Source organism: Arachis ipaensis, chromosome B02, assembly GCF_000816755.2.
Source record: "Arachis ipaensis cultivar K30076 chromosome B02, Araip1.1, whole genome shotgun sequence".
NCBI classification, from domain to species: Eukaryota; Viridiplantae; Streptophyta; class Magnoliopsida; order Fabales; family Fabaceae; genus Arachis; species Arachis ipaensis.
Window position 1 is genome coordinate 40,924,459 of NC_029786.2, and position 17,065 is coordinate 40,941,523.

General features: G+C 39.6%; 1 long non-coding RNA gene across 1 annotated transcript in view; it reads right to left on the reverse strand.

Annotated features, from left to right (window-relative positions):
• LOC110267632 overlaps positions 245–17,065 on the reverse strand; it is a 24,580-nt gene continuing 7,759 nt past the window's right edge. The window contains exons 2-3 of the long non-coding RNA XR_002355464.1: positions 7,958–7,965; positions 245–323 (exon numbers count right to left, since the gene is read on the reverse strand). This is a non-coding gene — a long non-coding RNA (uncharacterized LOC110267632). The remainder of the gene's footprint in view (positions 324–7,957; positions 7,966–17,065) is intronic.

Consider the following 17,065-nt stretch of genomic DNA (forward strand, 5'->3'; position numbering starts at 1 on the left):
TCTGTGGCTTGTATTTAGGCACTTGGCTCTTATCTTTAGGTGTGCTCCTAGAAGTTTGAATTTGTGGTGGCTGGGGGAAGACATTCACACTGGCATCAGAGGCAATTTCTTCCTCTGGAGATTCTTTTCTGTTCTCAGCAACAGGAACTTCATTCTCTGTCTTTCCTACTACTCTTCCACTTCTTAAGCTAATGGCCTTGCACTCCTTCTTTGGGTTAAACATTGTGTCATTGGGGAGAACATTGGTGGATTTCTCTGTTCTTTGAGCAAGTTGGCCCATTTGTATCTCCAAATTTCTCATTGAGGTTTCTTGGTTCTTGAAACTAAGGCTTGTTCTTTCCATGAATTTTTCTAGGGCTAACTCAAGGTTGGATAGTCTCTGGGAGTCTTGTGGGGTGGAATACATAGGGTATGATGGTTGGTGGTTTATAGAATGGTTATTTGGGTTTTGGTGGTTATTGTTGAAGGCATTCTGCTGGTTGTTGTTAAAGGTGCTCTGTTGGGAATTGAAGTGAGTGGACTGAGAGCTGTTATTGAATTGATTAGACCTTTGGTTTTAGTTTTTCCACCCGATGTTTGGGTGGTTTCTCCATCCTGGGTTGTAGGTCATAGAGAAGAGGTCATTATGGGGTGGTCTTTGAGGATTTTCCATGTAATTCACTTGCTCCAGTGAGGCTTGTTCGTACTCTATCCCTTCACCTTGAGAAAATCTATTACTAATACCATAAGAGTTTTCTTGAGAGCTTACTGCCGAAACTTGCATTCCTCCTAGGTGTTGAGTAAATGCATTGATTTGTTGGGAAGTTGCATTGATCTGTTGGGACATAACTTTATTATGAGCCAAAATGGTGTCCAAAACATCTAGCTCCATGACTCCTTTCCTTTCTTCTTTCAGAAGAGTAAAAATATTGATTGTTGGCTACTATTTCAATCAATTCTTGTGCTTTTTCAATGATTTTCTTCATATATAAAGATCTTCCAGCTGAAGTGTCTAGTGCCATTTGTGAGGTGGGGGTGATCCATCATAAAATATTTGAAGCTGGACCCAATCAGCAAACATATTACCAGGGGATTTTCTGAACATCTCCTTAAACTGTTCCCAAGCTTCATATAGTGATTCTCCTTCTTACTATCTGAAGGTCTGAAAATTGGTTCTGAGCTAAGTCAATCTCTGAGGTGGAAAGAAGGACACAACTCAATCATCTTGGGGAGGCCCTTTCTAGCCACAGCAAGGGCTATAATTGATGTAGAGAAAGGAGAAATGACACTCAGAGTGCATGATGAGAAGATGATCATCAATGTCTTTAAAGCCATGAAATACCCCCTTGAGGAAAAAAAGCATATGAGAGTGGAAATGGTGGAAGAAGTAGAGAGGGGGTTGCTTGAAGCCAACAACCAGGAAGAACTGATAAACCCCAATTTTGTGGTTTATATTGTGTAGAATTTAGGGATTTTTATCAATATTTCTCACACTTATTTACAAGAAATGCATGGTTTTGTGTTCCCTTCCTAATATTGCTACATGATGAAAAACATGCTTATTTTGCCTTAGAATTGCTATATTTTGATCCTCTTTTATTGCCATTCGATGCTGTGATGTATTTGTTGAGTGATTTCAGGATTTATAGGGCAAGAATGGCTTAGAAGAGAGAAGGAAAGCATGCACAAGAGGAAGGAACATGAAGACTTGGATTTTGGGAACTTCAGTATGGACGCGCACGCGCACTTCACGCGCACGCGTGGATGTGGATAGCTGGAAGCGGCGTGCAAGGATGGACTCATCTGTGCGAATCAGAGAAATCCCACCGATGCGTGCGCGCACATGGCGCGCACGCGTGGATCACAAAAAAAATCGGCGCGCACGCATGCATGGCGCGCACGCACGCATGGCGCGCACGCGTGGAAGGCTACACGTGACCTCATTAAAGGAAATCGTGCCTAGCGATTTCTGAGACTCATCAGTCCCATATTCAAGCTAGTTCTGCATGGAAAAGACCCAAGGATGCTAGAGGGAAAGGGGAGATCAATCATTTTGACACTTAGACACAATTTTTAGCTAGTTTTGGTTCTTTGTTCTTCTAGAGAGAGAAATCCTTGTTCCTCTCTAGATCTAGCTTTAATTTGATCTTCCCTTGTTGAATTTTGAATTGGATCTTATTAATTACTAGTTTTAATTGTTTAATTTGAATTCTCTAGTATAATTTTGCTTAGATCTTGTGTGAGTTTTATGTTTCCTTGTTGTTTATCATTTTATACCCATTCATGAATCTTGTGGATCTTGATTTGTTATTGTTGCATTGATGATTTCCATGATTAATTGTGTTGTTTGAGTGATTGTATGTTGATAATTGTTAGTGGGTATTTGTTAGTTCCAATTTAATTGCAATTTGAATATGTCTTTTGTTAATACTTACCATGTGTTTGATGAAATGTTTCCTTTGATTATGGAGTAGATTTCTTTACTCTTGGCATAAGCTAAGGGAATTGAATGACCTTGAGTCATTGGGTCTCATTGAATTGATGATTTGAGAACCCTAGGTGATCAATTTGATACCCATTGACACTAACCCACTACTAATCTAATTAGTAGATAGGTTGGGACTTATGGGTTGATGTGATCAAACCTATTTAACGTACTTCAAGCCAAGGAGTAGACAATACGTATTTAAGGCTTTTAAGAAGTAGACTTAGTAGGTTGGTACCTCATAATTGTCAATGTTTGATAAGGAGACAAGGATGGCGATCTCAATTCCCATGCTTAGCCAAGAGTTGCTTTTATCATTCTTATTGGAAAACCCAAAAATCTTGATTGCTTTGTCTTAGTTATAGTTACTTGTTTAGTTTAGAATAGATTTACATTGAATGTTACTTCATTGGTTTGGAATTACTTCCATCTTGCTTTAGTAAATTGAATTAGTTTCTTGCATTTCAAGTTTACTTGCTTGTTAAGATTCCTAGTTTAATTTCTTGCTCATGATTTGCAACCGCAGATTTCTAACTAATGTTGAAGCACATGTTTGCTCATTCCTTGTGAGATGACCCGAGGTTTGAATACTTTGGTTATTTTTATTGGGGTTAAACTTGTGACAACCAAAATCCCTTTCTAAATTTGATACTCGAGGATTGTTGTTGGGTAGAGCTATACTTGCAATGGGATTTTATTGAGAAATTCTATACCGACATAGTCCACGGGGCCATCAGGAACAAGAAGTGGAAATAGAAGTGGAACAAGATTTCATAGAGGATGAAGTGGTAGAAATCTCCTCTGAAGGCAAGGCAGAAGAGAAGTGATGAGCGGATAATTTATACCCTTTTTGGCATTATTTTTAGGTAGTTTTTAGTATATTTTAGTTACTTTTTATTATATTTTTATTAGTTTCTATGCAAAAATCACATTTCTGGACTTTACTATGAGTTTGTATGTTTTTCTATAATTTCAGGTATTTTCTGGCAGAAATTTAGGGACCTGAGCAAAAATCTGATTCAGAGAATCTGTTGGACTCTAACCATCCTGCACTCGAAATAAATTTTTTGGAGCTACAGGAGCCCAATTGGCATTGGAAATTAGACATCTTGGGCTTTCCAACAATATATAATAGTCCATACTTTGCCCGAGATTTGATGGCCTAAACTGGCGTTAAACACCAGCCAGAGACCCCTTTTTTGGCGTAAAACGCCAGAACTGGCACACTTCTTGCTGTTAAACGCCCATTTTGGCACCTAGGGTGGCGTTTAAGTCCAACTTGAGGCATATGCACGTGAAAGCTTGAAATCTCAGCCCAAACACTCACCAAGTGGGTTCCGGGAGTGGATTTCTGCACTATCTACACTTAGTTACTCATTTTCTGTAAACCTAAGTTACTAGTTTAGTATAAAAACTAATTTTAGAGATTCATTTGGTAACTCATGACATTTTACATTTCATATTGTATCTTCTACAGCATGAGTCTCTAAACCCCATAGGTGGGGGTGAGGAGCTCTACTGTGTTTCAATGGATTAATGCAATTACTACTGTTTCCTATTCAATCACGCTTGATTCTATTCTAAGATACTCACTAGTACTTCAATATAGGAAATATGATGATCCATGACACTCATAATTATTCCCAAATCTATGAACGCGTGCCTGACAACTACTCCCATTCTATCTGAGCTCAACATAGTCATTGGGCGACAGCTTGAGTGCGTATCTCTTGGGTCTCTGATCTACGGACCGAGTCCGTGAGATTAGAACCTTCGTGGTATAGGCTAGAACCAATTGGCAGCATTCCTGGGATCCAGAATGTCTAAACCTTATCTGTGGTATTCCGAGTAGGATCTGGGAAGGGATGACTATGACGAGCTTCAAACTCGCGAATGTTGGGTACAGTGACAATGTGCAAAAGGATAGAGAGATCCTATTCCGACGCTAGTGAGAACCGACAGATGATTAGCCGTGCAGACATCGTACCTGGTATTTTTCATCTGAGAGTATCATACAGCTTGCCATTGAAGGAAGCCATTCGTGTTTGGAGAAGAAGGCAGTAGGAAAGCAGAGATTCAGACGACAGAGCATCTCCGGAACCTCAACCTGTTCCTCACTACTGAATCACAAGTACCATTTATTTCATGTTATTTACTTTTCATAAACAAAATCATTTTTATCATTAATCTCCTGACTAAGATTTACAAGATTACCATAGCTTGCTTCAAGCCGACAATCTCCGTGGGATCGACCCTTACTCACGTAAGGTATTACTTGGACGACCCAGTGCACTTGCTGGTTAGTTGTGCGGAGTTGTGAAAAGTGTGATCACAATTTCGTGCACCAAGTTTTTGGCGCCGTTGCCGGGGATTGTTCGAGTTTGGACAACTAACAGTTTATTTTGTTGCTTAGATTAGGAAAAATTTATCTTTTTGGTTTAGAGTAACTAAATTTGCGTCTTTTATTTTCTTTTCAAAAATCTTATTTTTCTTTATTAATCTTTAATTTTCCTTTGAGTTTTCTGTTTGAGTTTAGTTTCATGCTTTAAGTTTGGTATCAATTGCATGTTTTAATTTTTCTTTAATTTTTGAAAATATATGCATTGTGTTATTCATTGATCTTCAAGCTGTTCTTGTTTATTTTACTTGTTTGATCTTTAGTTTTTCTTGTTTTGTGTCTTTCCTTGTTTTTCTTGTGCATTTTTGAATTGTTAGTGTCCAAAGTATAAAAATTTCTAAGTTTGGTGTCCTTTGTGTTTCTATTTTTGTAAAAATTTCCAAAATTGTTCTTGGTGTTCATCTTGATCTTCAAAGTGTTCTTGGTGTTCATCTTGACATTCGAAATTTTCTTGTTTGTTTTCTTTGTTTTGATCTGAAAATTCTAAGTTTGGTGTCACTTTGTTGTTTTTCTCTTTCCTCATTAAATTTATTTTTCAAATCTTTTTAATTAATTAATCATTTTAGTATTCAAATTTCTTTTATTTCTTTTTCTTTTAGTTTTCGAAACATATATTCTATTTTCTAATTATTTTATTTTATTTTCTTTTGAATTCGGTTTATCCTTAATTAAATAAAATAAAAACAAAAATATTTTATTTTATCTTGTATTTTATTTACAACCCACATCTTCTCCCTTTCTCCATTATGGACTCAAGTGGAAATGAACAGTCCAGAAGGACTCTGGGGTCATATGCTAACCCCACTAATGCTTTCTATGGAAGTAGTATCTGTATACCCCCCATCAGGGCTAGCAGATTTGAGCTAAACCCTCAGCTCATTATCATGGTGCAGCAAAATTACCAGTATTCCGGTCTTCTACAGGAAGAACCTACTAAGTTTTTCGCACAATTCTTACAAATTGCTGACACAGTACGTGATAAGGAAGTAGATCAGGATGTCTACAGATTATTACTGTTTCCATTTGCTGTAAAAGATCAAGCTAAGAGGTGGTTAAATAACCAACCCACAGTAAGCATAAGAACATGGAAACAATTATTAGACAAATTCTTGAATCAATATTTTCCTCGAAAAAGGATGACACAGCTAAGCTAGACATCCGAGGCTTTAAACAAGAAGATAATGAATCTCTTTATAATGCCTGGGAGAGGTACAGAGAGATGATAAGGAAATACCCATCTGAAATATTTTCAGAATGGGTGCAGTTAGACATCTTTTACTATGGGCTTACAGAAAAGGCCCAGATATCTTTAGACCACTCAGCTGGTGGATCTATACATATGAGGAAGACAATTGAAGAGGCTCAAGAGCTCATTGATACAGTTGCTAGAAATCAGCATCTGTACTTAAGTAGTGAGTCCTCCATGACAGAAGAGGCTAAAGCACTATCCACTGAACTTAGTCCTCCAGAACAAGTTGTTGAACTCAATCAGCAATTGCTTATTATAACAAAACAGTTAGCAGAATTTAAAGAGATGCTACAAGACACTAAAAATGGCAACAAGAATATGGAAGCACAATTGAACCAGACAAGACAGCAACTATCTAAACAGATAACAGAAGAGTGTAAGCTGTTCAGTTAAAGAGTGGGAAGACATTGAATGTCTCAACTCAAGGCAGCAGAAAGCCAAGAAAGGAACAACTGACAGAGGATGACCAAGCCACTGCCCAAAATCCCTCTGAGGACGGTAAGAGCCCAGAGAGGAATGATTCTGGCGTTCAAACGCCAGAAAAAGGGGGAAATTGGCGTTAAATGCCCAACAGATGGCCAGTTCTGGCGTCCAAACGCCAGAAAAGGGTGAAAATCTGGCGTTAAACGCCCAAAAATCACCCAATTCTGGCATTCAAACGCCAATAAGGGATCAGACATCTGCAAGTGCTGAGAACAACCCCCTTAAGCAGGCTTTTCCAACCACCTCTGTAGGAAATAAACCTGCAGCAACAAAGGTTGAAGAATATAAAGCCAAGATGCCTTATCCTCAGAAACTCCGCCAAGAGGAATATGATAAACAATTTTCTTACTTTGCAGACTACCTCAAGACTCTTGAAATAAAGATTCCGTTTGCAGAGGCACTTGAGCAAATACCCTCTTATGCTAAGTTCATGAAAGAGATCTTAAGTCATAAGAAGGATTGGAGAGAAACTGAAAAGTTTTCCTCATTGAGGAATGCAGTGCAGTCATTCTTAAAAGCTTACCAGAGAAGCTTAAAGATCCCAGAAGCTTTATGATACCAAGCACATTAGAGGATGCTTGTACCAAGACAGCTCTATGTGATCTTGGGGCAAGTATCAACCTAATACCTGCATCCACTATCTAAAAGCTTGGTTTGACTGATGAAGTTAAACCAACCCGAATATGTCTCCAACTTGCTGATGGCTCCATTAAGGTTCCATCAGGCGTAATTGAGGACATAATTGTCAAGGTTGGGCCATTTGCCTTTCCCACTAACTTTGTAGTGCTGGAAATGGAGAAACATAAGAGTGCAACTCTCATTCTAGGAAGACTTTTCCTAGCAACTAGCCGAACCCTCATTGACGTCCAAAAAGGGGAGATAACCCTGAGAGTCAATGAGGATGAGTTTAAGTTGAATGCTGTCAAAGCTATGCAGCATCCAGACACATCAAAAGACTGCATAAGGGCTGATATTATTGACTCCCTGTTGGAAGAGGTCAATATGACTGAGAGTCTCGAATCAGAGGTAGAGGACATTTTTAAAGATGTTTAGCCTGATCTAGAGGAACCAGAGAAAATAGAAGAACCTCTGAAAACTCCTCAGGAAGAGGAAAAGCCTCATAAACCCGAGCTCAAACCACTACCACCATCCCTGAAATATGCATTTTTGGGAGAAGATGACACTTTTCCAGTAATCATAAGCTCTGCTTTAGAGCCACAGGAAGAGAAGGCACTAATTCAGGTGCTAAGGACACACAAGACAGCTCTTGGGTGGTCCATAAGTGATCTTAAGGGCATTAGCCCAGCTAGATGCATGTACAAGATCCTATTGGAGGATGATGCTAAGCCAGTGGTTCAACCACAGAGGCGGCTGAATCCAGCCATGAAGGAGGTGGTGCAGAAAGAGGTCACTAAGCTACTAGAAGCTAGGATTATTTATCCTATTTCTGATAGCCCCTGGGTGAGCCCTGTCCAAGTTGTCCCCAAGAAAGGAGGCATGACAGTGATTTATAATGAAAAGAATGAACTGGTTCCTACAAGAACAGTTACAGGGTGGCGTATGTGTATTGACTATAGAAGACTCAATACAGCCACCAGAAAGGATTATTTTCCTTTACCATTCATAGACCAGATGCTAGAGAGACTAGCAGGTCATGAATACTACTACTATTTGGATGGCTATTCAGGTTACAACTAAATTGCAGTAGATCTTCAGGACCAAGAGAAAACAGCATTCACATGTCCATCTGGAGTATTTGCTTACAGAAGGATGCCATTTGGTCTGTGTAATGAACCTGCAACCTTTTAGAGGTCCATGCTCTCTATTTTCTCTGATATGTTAGAGAAATTTCTGGAAGTCTTCATGGATGACTTCTCAGTATTTGGAGACTCATTCAGCTCCTGTCTTGATCATCTAGCACTTGTTCTAAAAAGGTGCCAAGAGACTAACCTGGTTTTAAACTGGGAGAAATGTCACTTTATGGTGACTGAAGGAATTGTCCTTGGGCACAAAATTTCAAACAAGGGAATAGAGGTGGATCAAGCTAAGGTAGAGGTAATTGAAAAATTACCACCACCTGCCAATGTTAAGGCAATCAGAAGCTTTCTAGGGCATGCAGGATTCTATAGGAGGTTTATAAAGGATTTTTCAAAAATTGCAAAACCCTCTGAGCAATCTGCTAGCTACTGACATGCCATTTATCTTTGACACAGAGTGTCTGCAGGCGTTTGAGACTCTGAAAGCCAAGCTGGTCACAGCACCAGTCATTTCTGCACCAGACTGGGCATTACCATTCGAACTAATGTATGATGCCAGTGACAATGCCATTGGTGCAGTATTGGGACAGAGGCATAACAAGCTTCTGCACGTCATTTACTATGCCAGCCATGTTTTGAATGACGCACAGAAGAATTACACAACCACATAAAAGGAGTTGCTTGCAGTGGTTTATGCCATTGACAAGTTCAGATCTTATTTAGTGGGATCAAAAGTGATTGTGTACACTGACCATGCTTCTCTAAAATATCTCCTCACAAAGCAAGATTCAAAACCCAGGCTCATAAGATGGGTGTTGCTTCTGCAAGAGTTTGATATAGAAATAAGAGACAGAAAAGGGACAGAGAACCAAGTAGCTGATCACCTGTCCCGAATAGAACCAGTAGCAGGAGCGTCCCTCCCTCCTACTGAGATCTCTGAAACCTTCCCAGATGAGCAACTCATTGCCATGCAGGAAGTACCATGGTTTAAAGACATTGCAAACTATAAAGCTATGAGATTCATACCCAGAGAGTACAGTAAGCAGCAAACAAAAAAATTGATTTCTTATGCAAAGTACTACTTGTGGGATGAACCATATCTCTTTAAGAGGTGCGCGGATGGAGTAATCCGTAGATGTGTCCCTAGAGAAGAGGCACAGAAGATCCTATGGCATTGCCATGGATCACAATATGGAGGACATTTCGGAGGTGAGCGAACAGCCACAAAGGTTCTCCAATGCGGGTTCTACTGGCCTACTCTCTATAGAGACTCCCGAGAGTTTGTACGTAACTGTGACAGTTGCCAGAGAGCTGGTACTTATATTCTGGTGGCAGTAGACTATGTATCTAAATGGGTAGAGGCAATTGCAACACCCATTAATGATACTAAGACAGTGATAAAGTTCCTCCAGAAGTATATCTTCAGCAGGTTTGGTGTCCCTAGGATACTGATCAGTGATAGAGGCACTCATTTCTGCAATAAACAACTTGACTTTACTATGGTCCGATATGGAATTAACCATAAAGTTGCAACTCCATATCATCTACAGACAAATGGGCAGGCTAAAGTCTCAAATAGAGAACTAAAACGAATCCTGGAATGGACTGTAAGTACCCATAGAAGGAATTGGGCAAGAAGCCTGGATAATGCTCTGTGGGCATACGTGACAGCATTCAAGACTCCTATAGGGACGTCTCTGGTGCACGAAATTGTGATCATCAATGGTGCCAACAACTTAGTACGCACAATTGTAATCTCAACTCTTTGTCACAACTCTGCACAACTAACCAGCAAGTGCACTGGGTCATCCAAGTAATAAACTTTACGTGAGGAAGGGTCGATCCCACGGAGATTGTCGGCTTGAAGTAATCTATGGTCATCTTGTAAATCTCAGTCAGGCAGATTCAAATGATTATGGAGAATTGATAATTAAAAGATGAATAAAACATAAAATAGGATAGAGATACTTATGTAATTCATTGGTGAGAATTTCAGATAAGCGTATGAAGATGCTTTGTTCCTTCTAAATCTTTACTTACCTATTGCCTTCTTCCAATCATTCATACTTCTTTCCATGGCAAGCTTATGTTGAGTTTCACCGTTGTCAATGGCTACCTCCCATCCTCTCAGTGAAAATGGTCCAAATGCGCTGTCACCGCACGGCTAATCAGCTGTTGGTTCTCGATCATGTTGGAATAGGATCCATTGATCCTTTTGCGTCTGTCACTACGCCCAACACTCGCGAGTTTGAAGCTCATCACAGTCATCCCTTACCAGATCCTACTCGGAATACCACAGACAAGGTTTAGACTTTCCGAATCTCAAGAATGCTGCCAATTGATTTTAGCCTATACCACAAAGACTTTGATCTCATGGAATGGAAGGCTCGGTTGTCAGGCGAGGCAACCATGCGTCATGAATCAGAAGGCTAAGAGATACGCACTCAATCGAAGGTAGAACGGAGGTGGTTTTCAGGCACACTTTCATAGGTGAGAATGATGATGAGTGTCACGGATCATCACATTCGTCAGGTTGAAGAACGAGTGTATATCTTAGAGGAGAAATAGGCTTGAGTTGAATAGAAAAACAATAGTACTTTGCGTTAATTCATGAGGAACAACAGAGCTCCACACCTTAATCTATGGTGTATAAAAACTTCACCGTTGAAAATACAAAAGTAATGAAGGTTCAGGCATGGCCGAATGGCCAGCCCCCATAAAGGTCAAAGATAGCATAAGACTAATCAAAGATTGAAAATACAATAGCAAAAGGTCCTATTTATAGAGAACTAGTAGCCTAGGGTTTACAGAAATAAGTAATTAATGCAGAAATCTTCTTCTGGGCCCACTTGGTGTGTGCTTGGGCTGAGCATTGAAGCTTTCACATGTAGAGACTTTTCTTGGAGTTAAACGCCAGCTTTTATGCCAGTTCTGGCGTTTTGACGCCAGAATTTCTATGCTGACTTAGAACGCCAGTTTGGGCCATCAAATCTCAGATAAAGTATGGACTATTATATATTTCTGGAAAGCCCAGGATGTCTACTTTCCAAAGCAATTGAGAGCGCGCCAATTAGGCTTCTGTAGCTCCAGAAATTCCACTTTGAGTGCAGGGAGATCAGAATCCAACAATATCTGCAGTCCTTTTCCAGCCTCTAAATCAGATTTTTGCTCAGGTCCCTCAATTTCAGCCAGAAAATACCTGAAATCATAGAAAAACACACAAACTCATAGTAAAGTCCAGAGATGTGATTTTTGAATAAAAACTAATAAAAACATAATAAAAATTAACTAAAATATACTAAAAACATACTAAAAACAATGCCAAAAAGTGTATAAATTATCCGCTCATCACAACACCAAACATAAATTGTTGCTTTTCCCCAAGCAACTAAAACAAAGTAGGATAAAAAGAAGAGAATATACAATGAATTCCAAAAACATCTATGAAGATCAGTATTAATTAGATGAGCGGGGCTATTATCTTTTTGCTTTTGAACAGTTTTGGTATCTCACTTTATCCTTTGGAGTTCAGAATGATTGGCATCTATAGGAACTCAGAAATTAGATAGTGTTATTGATTCTCCTAGTTCAGTGTGTTGATTCTTGAACACAATTACTTTATGAGTCTTGGCCGTGACCCTAAGCATTTTGTTTTCCAGTATTACCACCGGATACATAAATGCCACAGACACATAACTGGGTGAACCTTTTCAAATTGTGACTCAGCTTTGCTAGAGTCTCCAATTAGAGGTGTCCAGAGCTCTTAAGCACACTCTTTTTGTTTTGGACCATGACTTTAACCGCTCAGTCTCAAGTTTTCACTTGACACCTTCACGCCACAAGCACATGAATAGAGATAGCTTGGTTTAGCCGCTTAGACCAGGATTTTATTCCTTTTGGCCCTCCTTTCCATTAATGCTCAAAGCCTTGGATCCTTTTTATTTTACCCTTGCCTTTTGGTTTAAAGGGCTATTGGCTTTTTCTGCTTGCTTTTTCTTTTTCTTTCTTTTTCTTTTTTTTTTTTTTGCCATTTATTTATTTATTTATTTATTTTGCAAGCTTTGTATTCACTGCTTTTTCTTGCTTCAAGAATCAATTATATGATTTTTCAGATTATCAACTAACATTTCTCCTTTTTCATCATTCTTTCAAGAGCAAACAATTTTAACATTCATGATCAACAAATTCAAAAATATGCACTATTTAAGCATTCATTCAGAAAAATAAAGAGTATTGCCACCACATCAAAATAATTAAACTATTTTAAAATTTGAAATTCACGTATTTCTTTTTCTTTTTCAGAAAAACATTTTTCATTTAAGAAAGGTGATGGATTCATAGGACATTCATAGCTTTAAGGCATAAACACTAAGACACTAATGATCATGTAATAAAGACACAAACATAGATAGAACATAAAGCATTAGGAACAAAAAACAGAAAAATAAGAACAAGGAAATTAAAGAACGGGTCCACCTTAGTGATGGCGGCTTGTTCTTCCTCTTGAAGGTCCAATGGAATGCTTGAGCTCCTCAATGTCTCTTCCTTGCCTTTGTTGCTCCTCTCTTATGACTCTTTGGTCTTCTCTAATTTCATGGAGGGGGATGGAATGATCTTGGTGCTCCACCCTTAGTTGTCCCATGTTGGAACTTAATTCTCCGAGGGAGGTGTTGATTCTCTCCCAATAGTTTTATGACTAGGGATATAACCTCATGAACTTCTACTTCCTCTCCAATCATGATGCTATGGATCATGATAGCCTGGTCTATAGTAACTTTAGACCGGTTGCTAGTAGGAATGATTGAGCATTGGATGAACTGAAACCATCCCCTAGCCACAGACTTGAGGTCATGCCTTCTTAGTTGAATCGGCTTCCCTCTTAAATCTCTCTTACATTGAGTGCCCTCTTCACAAATGTCTACGAGGACTTGGTCCAACCTTTGATCAAAGTTGACCCTTCTAGTGTAGGGGCGTGCATCTCCTTGCATCATGGGCAAGTTGAATGCCAACCTTACATTTTCCGAACTGAAATCAAAGCATTTCCCCCGAACCATTGTAAGCCAATTCTTAGGGTCCGGGTTCACACTTTGATCATGGTTCTTGGTGATCCATACATTGGCATAGAACTCTTGAACCATTAAGATCCTGGCTTGTTGAATGGGGTTGGTGAGAATTTTCCAACCTCTTCTTCGAATCTCATGTCGGATCTCCGGATATTCACCATTTTTGAGCTTGAAAGGGACCTTGGGGATCACCTTCTTCTTGGCCACAACTTCATAGAAGTGGTCTTGATGCACCCTTGAGATGAATCTCTCCATCTCCTATGACTTAGAGGTGGAAGCTTTTGCCTTTCCTTTCCTCTTTCTAGAGGTTTCTCCGGCCTTTGGTGCCATAAATTGTTATGAAAAAATAAAAAGCAATGTTTTTACCACACCAAACTTAGAAGGTTTGCTCGTCCTCGAGCAAAAGTAGAAAGAAAAAAGTAGAAGAAGAGGAAATAGAAGAGATGGAGGGGGTTCAGTGGTTTGGCCAAGGAGGGTGAGTAGTGTTTGTGATGTGTGAAAATGAAGGAGTGAAGATGGGTTTATATAGGAGTGGAGAGAGGGTTAGGGTTCGGCCATGTGTGGGTGGGTTTGGGAGGGAAAGTGGTTTGAATTTGAATGGTGAAGTACGTGGGGATCCTGTGGGGTCCACAGATCCTGAAGTGTCAAGGATTTCTCATCCCGGTACCATGTGGCGTGTAAACGCCCCCTTGATTGCCAATCCTAGCGTTAAATGCCAGGTTGCTGCCCATTTCTGGCATTTAATGCCATCTTTTCTCCCCTTTCTGGCATTTAAACGCCAGCTCTGTGCCCATTTCTGGCGTTAAACGCCAGTTCTGTGCCCCTTTCTGGCATTAAACGCCAGTTCTGTGCCCCTTTCTGGCGTTAAACGCCCAGAATGGTGCCAGACTGGGCGTTTAACGCCCATTCTGCTACCTTTACTGACGTTTAAACGCCAGTAGGCTTCTCCTCCAGGGTGTGCTATTTTTAATACTGTTTTTTATTTTGTTTTTGCTTTTTCAGTTGTTTTTGTGACTTCACATGATCATCAACCTACAGAAAACATCAAATAACAATAGAAAATAAATAGATATGATTAAATAAAATTGGGTTGCCTCCCAACAAGCGCTTCTTTAGTGTCAATAGCTTGACAGTGGGCTCTCATGGAGCTTTACAGATACTCAAAGCATGATGATGTCCTCCCAACACCAAACTTAGATTTTAAATGTGGGGGCTCTATTTGACTCTGCATTGAGAGAAGCTTTTCATGCTTCCTCTCCATGGTTATAGAGGGAGATCCTTGAGCTTTAAACACAAGGGATTCCTCATTCACTTGAAGGACCAATTCTTCTCTGTCAACATCAATCATAGCTTTTGCTGTGGCTAGGAAGGGTCTGCCAAGGATGATGGATTCATCCATACACTTTCCAGTGTCTAGGATTATGAAATTAGCAGGGATGTAGTGGCCTTCAACCTTTGCCAAGACATCTTCTACAAGTCCATAAGCCTGTTTCCTTGAATTGTCTGCCATCTCTAGTGAGATTCTTGTAGCTTGTACCTCAAGGATCCCTTGCTTCTCCATTACAGAGAGAGGCATGAGGTTTATACTTGACCCTAGGTCACACAGAGCCTTTTCAAAGGTCATGGTGCCTATGGTACAAGTTATTGAGAACTTTCCAGGATCCTGTCTCTTCTGAGGTAATCTCTGCCTAGTCAAGTCATCCAGTTCTTTGTTGAGTAAGGGGGGTTCATTCTCCCAAGTCTCATCACTAAATAAATTGACATTTAGTTTCATGATTGCTCCAAGGTACTTAGTAACTTGCTCTTCAGTAACATCTTCATCCTCTTCAGAGGAAGAATACTCATCAGAGCTCATGAATGGCAGAAGTAAATTCAATAGAATTTCTATGGTCTCTGTATGAGTCTCAGATTCCCATGGTAACACATTAGGGAACTTTTTGGAGGCCAGTGGATGTCCTTTGAGGTCTTCCTCAGTAGAAATCACTGCCTCTTCCTCCTCTCCAGGTTCGACCATATGGGTTATGGTGATGGCCTTGCACTCTCTTTTTGGATTTTCTTCTATATTGCTTGGGAGAGTACTAGGAGGGAGTTTAGTAATTTTCTTACTGATGCATGGAAACTTGTCTCTCAACAAATCTCCCTCGGCAAGTATACCGAATTGCCGTCAAGTAAAAACTCACAATAGAGTGAGGTCGAATCCCACAGGGATTGATTGGTCAAGCAACTTTAATTAGAGGAATGTTCTAGTTGAGCTAAGCAGAATTTGAGTTGAGAATTACAGGAAATTAAATGGCGGGTAAGTAAATAGCAGAAAATGTAAATGCTGGAAATAAAGAGCAAAATGTAAATGGCGGAAAATAAATTGCAGAATCTTAAATGGGGAATGGAGAATATGAGCATAAAAGTAAATGGCAAATGATAAAAAGAATGGGTAAGATCAGAAATGGGGAGTTCATTGGGCTCAGGAGATGTTGTATTCTCCGGATCAAGTTCATTTTCATCTCTTCCTCAATCAATGCATTCATTCATCTCCTTGGCAATCTTAAGTGATTGAATTCCAATTCCATGGCAACCCAATCTCTCAAATCTTGATCAATAGCCAATTCCTTGGTCTAATTGCTCATGAGAAGAGATGAAGTATGGTCACTGATTATACCACATGTATTCCCAAATCAAAGTGTTGGTAGGATTATATGTCACCATATCCATCCAAACCCCAATTTGGTCCAACATGAAAAAGTATTTCTAGCATGATCTCTTCATTCCTCTTCCAAGGTCCGAAGAGATCCAAGTATGAATAGCTTCTTTTCCTAGACAACTACCCAATAGGATGAAGATTGAAAGCTTTCTAGTAAAATCAAGAGAAAAGAAAGAAGAAGAATAATGAAAACTATTATTGATTCATCAAATTACAACAGAGCTCCCTAACCCAATGAAAGGGGTTTAGTTGTTCATAGCTCTGGGAATGGAAAGCATAGATGGGAAATACATTCTAAAAGTAAAACTAGAAGTTGTAGAGAAAGTAAAATTTTACAGAGAGTAGTTCTCCAAAATGCCAAAAGCTTTTCTACTAGTTCAAAACCAATCCTATATATACTACTCTTCTGATCTACTAGTTGGCTCTTCAAGTCTTGGATATGGACCTTTGGATCTTTGAGTTAAAGCAGTTATCATCTTCTGTGGGCTTAGCTTTGCTTGCAGAAAAACTGTGAGTTAGGCATGGATGTTAGTTAGGACGTTAGTGGTGTTAACGTTAAGTGAAAATGTGGGTTCGAGAACGTTAGTGACGATCACCTTTTTCATTAACGTTCCTAACCCAAAATGGTCCACGTTAACTTCAACGTTAGTGTCACTAACGTGACCACTAACATTGCCTCTTGGTCCTTCACAAACGTTAGTGGCATTCACCTTTTCCAATAACGTTTGCTTGTTGCCCTTCCTCCCTACGTTAGAGTCCACGTTAGTATAGCTAACGTGACCCTTAACGTGGGCATGCCTCAGCTTCGAGAGCGTTAGTGACACTTACCTTTGTCACTAACGCTCCAAATGCCCCTTCCCACGTTAGTGCCTCACGTTAATTGTATTAACGTGACAACTAACGTGGTGGTGATTGCCATCTCCAACGTTAGTGACAAAGGTGAGTGTCACTAA